The 13238-nt window shown below is 36.1% G+C and overlaps 1 long non-coding RNA gene across 1 annotated transcript; it reads left to right on the top strand.

Annotated features, from left to right (window-relative positions):
* The first annotated feature begins 4368 nt into the window (after positions 1–4368).
* Positions 4369–5069, top strand: LOC147013649 (uncharacterized). The gene is made up of 3 exons (XR_015050406.1): positions 4369–4434; positions 4532–4708; positions 4806–5069. It is a non-coding gene; the product is annotated as an uncharacterized LOC147013649 (long non-coding RNA).
* The last annotated feature ends 8169 nt before the right edge of the window (positions 5070–13238 follow it).

The following is a 13238-nucleotide window of genomic DNA, read 5'->3' as shown; positions in this document are numbered from 1 at the left end:
CATTTTCTAAAAATAATATGACTTGTTTTTCACTATATTATTTTTAAAGAAATGTTCAGGCTCGAATTAGAATGTCTGATTATACAAACCACAATCAATGAATTTTACAACTTTGCTATAAAATGAACCTAAACTACATAACTGTGTGTTTTTCTGTTACCCAGGACTAACTGAAAAATGAAAGCCGCAAGATTTCTCACAGGGGGTTCAAGGGGTCGAGAAGAAGAAGAGCATGTAGACTGGAATAAATGCTTTATTTGCCAGGACAGTTCAAAAACTAGCAAGTCAACGCCACTTCGAAAGACTACAATCGTTGGTGTGAAAACTGTAGCTGAATATTGCAAAGAAAGAGAGAAATATAATGACGCTAAATATGTTGACTCATTCTCAAGAATCAGAAAATATTCTGTACCGGAGCACGTCGAAAAGATTCAATGGCACAAATTCTGCTATAGTGACTTTACTCACGCACAAAAAATAGACAGACTGAAGTCAAGGATTCAGCCACAATCTGTGACTTACGCAGAAGAGATACCCACAACATCAGGTTCCTCAGAGAAATACCATGTCCCAAAGTCACTAAGATCCGCGCACAGCGCTATGAATTGGTCAAAATGCGCTTTCTGCCAGACTGACATTCCTGGAAAAGCTGGTGTCCTGACAAATGTTGAATTTGATCACACATCATCCAGGATGCTTAGTTTGGCCCAATTTGACCCCACCATGCGTCACAGGTTTGCAGGTGTTTCAGACTTGATGGCAGCTGAAGGTAAATATCACCTCAAGTGTTATGTTTCTTTTCGCAGAAAGTATAAAAAGGAGAGTGGAGAGAAAAACCAGTCTCCTGAAAGCATCTGTTTCAGAAATGTGATGAACCAGCTTGAGAAAGAGCTGCAGAAGGGACATGTGTTTACCCTGAAAAACATCTGGGAACACTACAGCATGCTGTTATTGAATGATTTTGGAATTGAGGCTGGAGCCTACAAAAGCTACAATTTCAAGCAGAAAGTGGAGGTTCACTTTGGTAGTGACAAGGTGACATTCGTGCAGCCATTGGATGTCACAAAACCCCTCATAGTTGCATCCTCAACTGTGACAAAGTTTGCCATGAGAACCGCCGTGAATGATTTATCTGAAGAAGGTGAAAGTTCTGAAGAAGATGAATTGGCCCAGTGCAGTCTGCCTCATCATGAGAACGAAATCCTTAGCTGGATCTTCAGAGTGGGCATAAAGATTTACAGTGACGTAAAACACTCTCCAGGGCATAGCATTATCGGTGGACTGAACACAGAAAATGCAGAGCGAATTGTACCTGAAACCCTGTACATGCTTGTAAAGCTTCTTTGTGGTGGTGACAGCACTGACAAGATGGACAATGAAGAAGCGGATGAGACAGATACCAAGAACAAAGTTCTGAGCATCTGCCAAGACATTATTCATGTGGCTTCAGGAGGCAAAAAACTGACCCCCAAACACCTGGGCCTTGGCCTTGCTCTTCACCAGGCTACACACTCAAAAGAACCACATCTACCTGCACCTGAGAACTGTGGGTGGGAACAGGTCGTCAAAGATGGCAACGAGACATTTCAGCCGCGACTCATGACTGCACAGCCTATTACTGCTTACTGTGTAGAACTGACGACATGCAAATGCCGTGGGTCATGCTCAACTCGACGGTGCAAATGTACACGGAATGGACTGCCTTGCACGAAAGCATGTGGATGCAAAGCCCTTTGTAGGAACCCGTTCAGTGTACAAGCCGATCAATAGCTCTGAAAATTGTACTTGGGTGTTCTCACAACACTTTTCTCTTCTGCAAAGCAACGTAATTTTGTGTTAGAAAGAATCTGACAGCTGTTGAAATAACCTTTGACTGACTGTAAACCCATCTCCATCAATAGTGCTAAACATTTTCTTTTTCACATTTGTTGCTCGTATGTGCATTTTCAATTTCGTCTTTAAGTTGTCAATTATGTGAAAAGTTGTGATCCAGTACAAAAATAAAGCACAAAATAGTGTTCCTCGTGTCAGATTACATAGTATTTCACAATCATGACAAATTTCTGGCTAGTACAATTTGCAGTAAGAAAAAGACTAAATCTGATGGCGGCCATTTTGATTACTGTCATGGCGGCCATAATATTCAGATGCAGACTTGGCAACAAGTGGAACTAGACTTGGTCAATGCCTAGACTCTTCAAAAACACCAGTTGCACCATTCTAACATGAAATCAGCAGCGAACCTATTTTCTAGGCTAGCTACAGATTTTGGCTTCTAGACTAGTACACTGGAATTCATTTTATTGGCCTTGAAAGGATGACAGGCTCCTGGTGTGTTAATTCAGTGGTCAACGAGGCTGGTGTGTTAATTCAGTGGTCAACGAGGCTTGAACTTAGAACCAACACCAGGCTTACTCATATTACCATGTAATTATCTTTATAAAACCTAATTATTATCCACTTTTTGTTTCAAAACAGAATATGGTGTCTGAGTTTCGAAATCACAAGACATCTGAAGAAGATTGCTGGGAAAGATTATACATTCTCACAAATGAATATTTAATATTTTCAATTTTAATAAATTATATTTGTTTTGTTTACAATTACTTGATTTTAAATTTCAAAAAAAGGATTAAGACATGAAGGGGGGTAGGTGCGCTCCCACAATGACCCATCACCCCCTCATCCCACCCCTCCCCTCCCCATGTGTGTGTGGGGAAGGGTGGGGGTGGGATGAGGGAGGTGGTGGGTCAAAGGTGGGGGCGCGCCGGGGGGAGGGGGGGGGGGGGGCTTCGGTGGGAGGGGTTTGTGTGGGCAGGGCTTCAGTGGGAGGGGCTTGTGTGGGCGGGGCTTCGGTGGGAGGGGCTTGTGTGGGCGGGGCTTGTGTGGGTGGGGCTTGTGTGGGTGGAGCTTGTGTGGGCAGGGTTTATGTGGGCGGGGTGAATGTGGATGAGGTTTATGTGGATGAGGATTGTGTGGCTAAATGGATGGGTGGAGAGATGGGTGGATGGGTAGAGCTTGTGTGGATGGGTGGATAATTTTTTAATTAAATAAACATGTTGTGTGTGGGGAACTAATTAACTAATCACTAATTATGTGAATATGATGAATATGGATGGAGCTTGTGAGGGGTTTGTGTGGGGTGGAGTTTTTGTGTGGAGCTTGTGAGGGGTTTGTGTGTGGTGGGGTTTGTGTGGGGTTTGTGTGGGGTGGGGTTTATGTGGGTGGGTTTTGTGTGGGCGGAGTCAAAAAGGGGCGGAGTCAAAAAATTTCAATTTATCTTTGTCTTTTGTAATTCCTGTGAATAAAATGAACCTAAAATCTCTTCCCCTTCCAAATCATGTATCTTATAAGTCCAAGGAACCGTATCTATTACATTTAAAAAGCTCGTTTGTCCATCTTTTAATATAACCCAGTAGGGTAAGAATACTGATTCTGGCTCACTTTTTCCCATGTAAATGAATGGGGGATTTTCAGCGATTTATATTTTTTTTCCCTAAAAATAAACCCCCTTTTTATCCCAAGGTATATTTATTTGTCTCCCCTTTTAACTTGGAAGTTGAACCTCATTGAATTGAACACCTGGGGGTTGAACAGCTCACTCATTGAACCTATAAAGATTTGTTCATTCTCAAATTCCTTCAATAGTTTAATTTTCTTTGCACAATAATCCCCATCTAAAATATTGACAAACAAAACATTTGAATCTTTATATTTTTTTAAGATACCCCATTTGTGTCATTACGAAATGATAAACTTCTCTTAATGCTCTTGTTTGACCACCTCCTGAGCCACAGGTTATTTTTTGTTAAGCCCCGCCCACTTTTGCTAAGCCCCGCCCACTTTTGATAAGCTCCGCCCACTTTTCATAAGGTATTTTTTCTAAGCCACGCCCACTTTTCCTAAGCCCCGCCCACTTTTGCTAAGCTCCGCCCACTTTCCATGAGGTATTTTTTTCTAAGCCACGCCCACTTTTCCTAAGCCCCGCCCACTTTTGCTAAGCTCCGCCCACTTTTCATGAGGTATTTTTTTCTAAGCCACGCCCACTTTTCCTAAGCTCCGCCCACTTTTCATAAGGTATTTTTTCTAAGCCACGCCCACTTTTCCTAAGCTCCGCCTACTTTTGCTAAGCCCCCGCCCACTCTTACATCATTTCCAGTTCATCTCTGACTCACAAAGAAATCACTAGAAAATTACAGGATGTTATGGTTTTGAAAAATTTCCCAATGAAGGCTTGCCTAGGCTTGCCCAGGGAATTTCCAAAGGAAACCACACCCACCAGTCTTTCTCTATAAAAGCTTCAAACCCAGGCTCCATTTTAAACATTTGTTTTTGCTGGCAATGGTGTTCTGTGTGCTTGGCTCGAAGTGTCTGTCTTCTATGGAACTAAACCTTCAAGTTGATGAACTGGATTCAAACCTCTTATCTATTGAGGTAAGATTTTTTATTTTCCTATTTTCAAACTTTGATTGAAGCATACTCATTTAATAATTAAATAACTTAATTAATACATTATTATTTTCTCTCACAGGAAATTGTGTCTGAAATACGAAATGAAAATACTGCTTTTGCTACAACTTGGGGGGAAATTGTTGGCTTGGTTGAAGACCTTGAGTGGGATGACTTTGGTGTTCCTTGGAACTCTCTGTCTTGTATGGAACTAAACCTTCAAGTTGATGAACTGGATTCAAACCTCTTATCTATTGAGGTATGATTTTTTATTTTCCTATTTTCAAACTTTGATTGAAGCATACTCATTTAATAATTAAATAACTTAATTAATACATTATTATTTTCTCTCACAGGAAATTGTGTCTGAAATACGAAATGAAAATACTGCTTTTGCTACAACTTGGGGCGAAATTGTTGGCTTGGTTGAAGACCTTATGAGCGACCAAGACCCACAGAACGAGTTCGTCCTTGATGACCCAACCAAAGAGTTATACCTTGGAGACCAGCAAAATCCTGAAAAAGAGTTTTACAGCAATAGTACTCATTGTGAGTTATCAAGACAATACCCACTGAACAAGTTATACCTTGATGAGCCAGAATACAAGTTTTACCTTGGAGACTCACAAATTTTGAAAAAATCAAGAAATGAGTTCTGCCTTGATGGTTTAAATAACTACCTTGGAGACTCAGGAAAAGGGTTCTGCCAAGATGGTTCTAAATATGGGGCCTACCTTGGAGACTCACAAATTTTGAAAAAATCAGTAAATGAGTTCTGCCTTGATGGTTTAAATAACTACCTTGGAGACTCAGGAAAAGGGTTCTGCCAAGATGGTTCTAAATATGGGGCCTACCTTGGAGACTCACAAATTTTGAAAAAATCAGTAAATGAGTTCTGCCTTGATGGTTTAAATAACTACCTTGGAGACTCAGGAAAAGGGTTCTGCCAAGATGGTTCTAAATATGGGGCCTACCTTGGAGACTCACAAATTTTGAAAAAATCAGTAAATGAGTTCTGCCTTGATGGTTTAAATAACTACCTTGGAGACTCAGGAAAAGGGTTCTGCCAAGATGGTTCTAAATATGGGTCCTACCTTGGAGACTCACAAATTTTGAAAAAATCAGTAAATGAGTTATCCTTAAGAGACTTTGTAAGTTGGTTTTACTTTGAATACTTGAAATGTGGGTTCTGGATTGATAACTCACAATGTGATACATATCTTGGAAACTCAACGGAAATGTGGTTATACCTTGAAGACTTGGAAAGTTGGGTTTATGTTGGACACTTGAAACTTTTTTGGGGGCTTTTATTTATTTATTTATTTATTTATTATTATTATTATTTTATTTATTTATATTTTGGAGACTTTTGGAGTTGCTATCACTCTTTGGGATCTAAACCTATCGATGTAGTTCTTTGTCGGATGGTGCTTGATGGGAGCAAGATCAAGAAAGTTCTGGGAAGAAAGTGCAGGCTTACTCCCCCTTTTTACGTCATCAAACCTGAAAGCCTTAAAAGACAGAATTGGAAGAAGAAAAAAAAAAACGTAAAAATATATATATATAGGTGGAAATCTCATTTTGAAAAAGACATTGTGTTGGGCGAGGATTGAGTTGGGGTTGAGATTTTGAATGTGAGGGTTGGGACACACACACATACACATCAACAAACAAAAGTTAAGCCTTGACTATTCAGTTGAGGATTCTGTGTTTGGGGTTCACAGATCTAAGAACGTCCCCCTTGACACACATTATATACTGTTATACACCTCGGACTTGGCCCTCGAGTGTCCACAACGGTGTATAGTAGGAGGGAGTGAAGCGCCAACCTATTGCTCCCATTACACACACACACAAACAAAAGTTAAGCCTTGACTATTCAGTTGAGGATTCTGTGTTTGGGGTTCACAGATCTAAGAACGTCCCCCTTGACACACATTATATACTGTTATACACCTCGGACTTGGCCCTCGAGTGTCCACAAAGGTGTATTATCTGCTTAGTTTTGTCTTTTGTAATTCCTGTGAATAAAATGAACCTAAAATCTCTTCCCCTTCCAAATCATATATTTTATAAGTCCAAGGAACTGTATCTATTACATCAACAATTTTAAAAAGTTCTTTCGTCCATCGTTCAGTAAAACCTTTTTCAAAATGAGATTTCCACCTATATATTCTTACGATATCACCAACTTTGAACTTAGGTTTTCTGACATTAATCTCTTTTTCATATTTTAATTTTGTAAATGTTTCTGATGGCTTCATATTCGTTGACGTGTGAATCGTGTCATTATACTTATCCACAATATCCTGAATAAAAGATAACCATTGTTGTGAACCGAGTTGTGTGAATTTTTTATATAGTCTCTCTTTTAAGGTACGATTAAAACGTTCAACAACAACTGCCTTCCCTTCATTAAAGGTACTGTATAATGTAATACTGTTATTTTTTAGAAAATTCATAAATGTCTTGTTATAAAACTCTCTACCCTCATCAGTCCACAATTTCTTAGGTTTTCTCTTACTTTTATTAAATATCTGTTGAAAAGCTAACATAAGAGTATTACCTGTTTTGTTTTATAAAGGGACAACCCACGCATATCTACTCCTCAAATCAATAACGGTTAAAGCATACTTGTACCCCTTATCATTATTGAGTTCAATCAAATCAGCAGACCAGATATAATCAACTTCCTTGGAATAAACTTTCCTTCTCTGAAACTTTGTGAATATTGGTTTATGTAATTCATCAGCTAATTGCTCTTCAGTCTTAATAGCATCATTAGAGCCTATAAGTTTTTGAATTTCCAAGTCCAAGTTTCAATTTAGCACTAATCATCTTCTTCACGATGAACCTATCAACTTTTTCTCTCAAGGTTGGATTTTGTATCAGAGACAAATTATACAACATTTCTCTATCGGCTTCATGCTTTTCTTCCAACGTTGTGGTATTCCCATAATCAATATCGTGTCTCATGCACACTTCATCAACTCTATTGATTGGTTTACTCCAGGATTTAGGATTGTCTGCCTCATCTAATCTTTTATCTAAGTTTGTGCCTGGACCACAGAAAGAATAACCTGGAAGATGTAATTCCCCTGGTATTCCAGTAGTTGTAAATTTACTTCCTGATAAAAACCTTTGTATATCTCCTCCGAGTTTGTGTTTGGAGATAAATTGATTTTTTTTTTGAACCACACACCGAACATATACCTTTTTGTATAACCCTGTTATTTTTACTTTTAATATATGAAATATTTTTAGTATTAGTTTTCTTTTTACATTTGAGACAATAACTCATTTATTTATGAGAAAAATTTCTGCAGAGTGCAAAAACCTTTTTAGTTTCCAACATGCACATTTGAATCTTAATTTTTAAAACATAAAGAATCCTTAGAAATGCCTTCACTCTCTCCTCCATTTATTTAAGAAAAAACTTGAATTAAAATACATGTCTTCTCGATGTCGATAGTCTTGTCGAAAGTATTGCAAATAGACTTTTTAATTCTTTGTATTCCTCCCTGGTGAGATAAGTTAATTTCTTTAATACCTCTATTCTTTTTTGAATCTCACTGGTTTCCATATTTTGATATTTATTCATTCTCTCTCTTTCCTCCCTCTCTCTATTCTCTCTTTCCTCCTTCTCCTTTTCCTCCTCTTCCCTCTCTTCTTCAACTCCTTCCTCATCCCTTACTATACTTGAATCGTTTACACCCCATAGAATATTATACATATATTCATCAGGATTTCTTGTTATTCCTGTATCCAAAATAATTTTTTTTACAACAGGAAACCAATAAAATTTCTTTTGAATTTCTAAAAGAGCCTTACCTTTTCTTAACCTTATAATTTTTTCATTATTTAACATTCTAATTAAATCTAAAGTTGTCGGTTTATCAACATCAGCATAATGCCAATCTTTTATTGAAAATACCTCATTCTTATGTTGTAGAACATATTTATTAAAATACCGAATACCCTTTTCTTGAAGGTATGCTTGAACACAGAAATGATAATTTTCTTGAAGCCTTCTTGCTGTCATTTATGTATTAGAAATATATGTTAGAATAATATTATGGCACGAAACACCTCCCCATCTTCCCATAGTTAAATCATTTTGTATTTCCTTACTTATTATATATAATCCTGTTTTTTCTGTTTTCATGAGATAAACAAGGGCAAAACCATTATTATATTTACCCTTATTAAATTCTTTTATTTGTTGTTTACTAATCGTGGCTCCACAAAACTCATTCTCGATACCAAGTGGATAATATTCTTCCTTACGAGACTGATTTAATTGTTCCAGGTCTTCGAGGTTAATTTTAAATGACCAATTATACCCTAAATCATTCATGTCATACCCCCATTGTTCTATTCTCATACAAACGATACGCCCTTCTTTATAAAAATTTATTTTAATTCGAACTGTGAATTCTGTATGACCTGGAGATAATATCAACACTTCTGTATCTTTAGAATACACAGCCGTTTTATTTAAGTATATATATTGTGATAAATCGCTTAATCTCACCAAGTCATTCGCGTCAGTCGGGCTTGGATAATTTTTTAATTTATAAGCATTTTTCATGTTAATATTTTTGTTTATATTATATTTATGTCGTTCAGCCTGTGCCTTTGTGTAATAATTTGATAAATCAATATCCAGTTCTTGAGATACACCAAAGATAGAACCATCTTTACCAACATAAGTCATTTATATTAGATTAAAAATAATATCATAAAATTTTTTATTTTTGTTGAGTTGAAATAACACATATAGACATAATTGACCACAACACTTGGAATTTAATTCTTGGACTTGAAATGTTTGATAAACACCATTCTGTAAGAATTTTATGACTTCAACAGGTGGTGGAAGACCAAAACTATCAAAATAATATTTGTCTTGACTATTAAAAATACAAACCCAATGAGAACCGTTCCCATCATTATCTTCTAAGTTCATAATAATATTCTTTGTATGTTTCGACACATTTGTTAATTCATCTCTCATACAAATAACCACATTATGAATTTTTAATTTCTTACAATATTTGGCAAGTTGTAAATTTGATGTTGTATTCTTTCCAAATTCTTTCAACCACTCATCAATGCTCATTTATTTATTAGAAAGATATAATCCATTACCTCTTTTCGTTAATTTTACACCTGCTTGTGCTATAGAAGAAAGCATATCTCCAACTAACAATCTCGCTTTATCAGGCAGACCTTCAAGTTTTTCAGCAAAATCTACAATTACACCACTTCCACTAATTTGTTTCTCCAACTCTTTGTTATGTCTTTCCAATTCTTTTTGAGCCTGGAGTTGAGCCTTCCTTTCGTTGGCAGTTTTGACCGCTGTTGAAATACCACCCGTCAATGCTCCAACCGCACTTAAACCAGCAAATAAAGGAATTAGAAATGGGAGAAATCCTCCACTCGTCTCTCTTATTGAATATTTTTTCAACATTGGTTTTGTCATTTTAATTTTAAGTGAGCCAGTGTCATTCAAGATTTTAACCTGTTCTCTTGTGAGCAAAACATCAATTCTTACTGCTCCTTTTCTCTGAATTGTATTAACGTTAATCGTACAAGGCTTTTGATTTTGAACACAAGATGATAGTTTATGAAGATTGATTTGATTAACATATACCCCAGTTGGTACTTTGCCACTCATTTATTTAACAAAAAATTATGTGAGACTAATCATCACACCATTATCTGTATTAATCTGCAATTCTGTTTCTTCCAAAAGCAAACAATATGTATCAACTTCTTCACACTCTCCTCTTTCAATGTATAGGGAAGTATCCACTCGATTAGACTTTATAGTTTCTTTTTGAGCGCTCAGGTCAAACGTATAGATTGTATACAAACTTTTAAATGCTGTCATATCCAAAATAGGTTCTTTATTTCCATTACTTTCACACACCTTTTGGTAAGACTTGTATGCTTCAGCAAAATCATTTTTTTCCCAATTAATTTCCAATCTATCTCGTGGATAAAATGTTCCATCTAGAGAAACGCGAAGTTGTTTCACCTTAGCATTATCACTCAATGCATTATTCTTATCAGTCGCAGTATCACCATCTGGCTTTTTAAAAATCATCCACAGATATCGTGGCTTTCCTTCCAGAACACCCAAATTCCACGTGTAAGTAGTTTGATTGAGTTTAACGTGTTGACATCTTCTTTTGAGGTATGATACACTGAGTGGTTTTTTGAGTTAAGTCTTCGATTCAACATCTCTTCTGTTTTAAGATTAGGAGTATATTCACTGATATACCAACTCATCTCCTCAATTACAAATTTATTCTGATCACCAAAAGCATTACCAACACCAAAAAGCAATCTATTTTCATTATCATTCCTTTGTAGTTGAAATCTAATTTTAAGACCATACAGAACTTTATCATAATCACAAAATCCAAATATACCTTTAAGAGGAACTGCCACAGTAAAACTATTTTCTGCTTTTGTATCATCATTATACATTCCTTTCCTTTGAATATATCCAGGGTCTGTGTTTGTTCCCGTTGACATATCAGGAATAAAACCTTCGACAGACCCCTTTCCCATTCTATCACTGAATGTATAGAGTGTAAATTTCATCATTTCAGATACAGCAGAGACATAATCAACCGCTTCAACTTCTTGTGTTCCAATATACAATCGCACACTATCAAACATTTTCCAGAAGAAATCATTTACAAGTGTAGCGTTTGTGTTATTCCCAGCCTTAGTGAATTTAAATTTACACAACAAGAAACTTTCGGAGAGATTCAAATAGGTTTGTTGATTATTTATTTCAAAACTTTTTGTACCATTTGTATTCCAGTCTGTTCCAGTTATTGCATTTACCTTGAAGTAATCTTCTTTTTTAGTGGAGTTTGAGATAATAATAGTATCATCCAAATCATAGATACTATCAATTGCTTCCATACTTGTATTTATTTAGGAAAAAGATGTTAAAACTTTTGAAACCCTGATCCAAGTATTTGAATTATTTTCTGTCGTTCTTGGGGGGACAACTGAGTTTTACCTTTCTTAATTTCTTTTATTGCTTGTAATTTATGAGATTCTTTCTGAGCATCTTTTATACTCTTTACAGCACCTGCTACATTTCCCACAGCAGAAGGAGTTGAACCAATTAGGTCTTTATGTTTAAGAATAGTTGAACCAATACCCATGAGAGTATCAATTATCCCATCTCCTCTAAATTGATGTCCAACACCCCTTTGTCTCTTAGGTTTATAGTATCCTCTACCAAGATACATACCTTCACCCTTGTAGTACGGGGAAAGGAACATCCCATCCCCTGTAATTATTTTATATTTTCCCAACTCGTGCTTCCTCACAATAACCATCGTATTTATTTATTGAAAAACTTCACGTAGGTGAATTCTGATGGATATAACTTCTCCATTAAAAGAGATCACACGATTATCTTGGTCGGTTATCCTAAAATTTACTCTGTGTATGGTTTTTCCTGACACAGGTAGATAAACCAAATTTTTAGGCTCCATATTGAATTTATAACCAATTGGGGTTGAGTATGCGCTGAATGAAAATATTGTATTTGTTTTTAATCCATCATTATAAGCACCATCAATCAAATCACAGTGAATTAACACCGAATTTATTCCTGAGGATATTTGAATGACATTATCACTGTAAAACGTCCCATTAGTTTCAATCTTTTTTGAGGAGAAACCTAATAACTCTCTAAATGAATTATCAATTGTGAAATCAACCTTGTAGTTATTTTTAACTTTAATCGTTGATTTTGAAGTATGTTTTTGAATGTTTATAACAATATTTTTTGGTTCATCACCCTGTTCTTTCATAAGACGAGCAATTTCGGAAGATATTTGAGAAATCTCGTATGCTCCGGGTGAGACTGTTATCGTTTTGTATCCACTTCCCGGATTATAACTAAACTTGTCATTTTTCTCGGTTATATTAAATAAGGTATTATAAGTCTCCATGGACAATAAAGATGCCTCATATTCTTTTGTTGTGTCAAGTTGTAGTGGGTATGGGAATGAAGATGTGTGGTCGCTTGTTGTGAAATTAAAACTCAGGATTGTGCTTCTCATCTTATTTAATATGAGATAAAATGTCTTTATATTGAGATTTATTAATTATTTTCATGTTCATCAACTGGTCTAAAATGGCTGATGCTTCATTAAAACAATTGTTATTTCCAGCCTTCTTACTGCCGAACAACAATAACAGTCTATTAACTAATTGCGATGGGTCATTTGGAAGAAAACTAATACCTGAACCAAGGATACTTAAAGCCTGAATAATGTGTTTCTCCTTCTCATTCTTCCTACTTTTACCAGAAAGAATAACCTTATAATTTAGAGTGTTCAGCAAATCAATATATACTCTATCATCATTATTTTCCATATCCAATGGTTTATCAATATACTTTGATTCATCCCTCACAGTTGAACCTTGCCTTCCATCTTTTGTGAGAAGAAACATTAATCTCGGAGTTAGTTTAACAGGGGGTTGAGCAGAACTTAAGAACCTTAATTCATCATTAAATATCAATACCTTTTCTTGAACAAGATGAAATATTGCTGGTTGTTCTGTTGGAATGAGTCCTGCTTTGGTTTTTGAATCTGCTGAATATTCATTGTTTTGAACAGCATTCACAATATAATCAGGGGTTGATTAATCTCTTCCAGTTGTTGAAATAAACCTTCATCATGTTCTAATTCTCCAATATGCTCTAATTCTTCCTCCGTCATTTGACTGAAATCTTTTAACATTTG

The sequence above is a fragment of the Eptatretus burgeri genome, chromosome 13 (genome assembly GCF_056783735.1).
Source record: "Eptatretus burgeri isolate ZD-2024b chromosome 13, Ebu_testis_v1, whole genome shotgun sequence".
NCBI classification, from domain to species: Eukaryota; Metazoa; Chordata; class Myxini; order Myxiniformes; family Myxinidae; genus Eptatretus; species Eptatretus burgeri.
The sequence above is the reverse complement of the archived record's forward strand: the minus strand, read 5'-3'. Positions and strand labels throughout refer to the sequence as shown.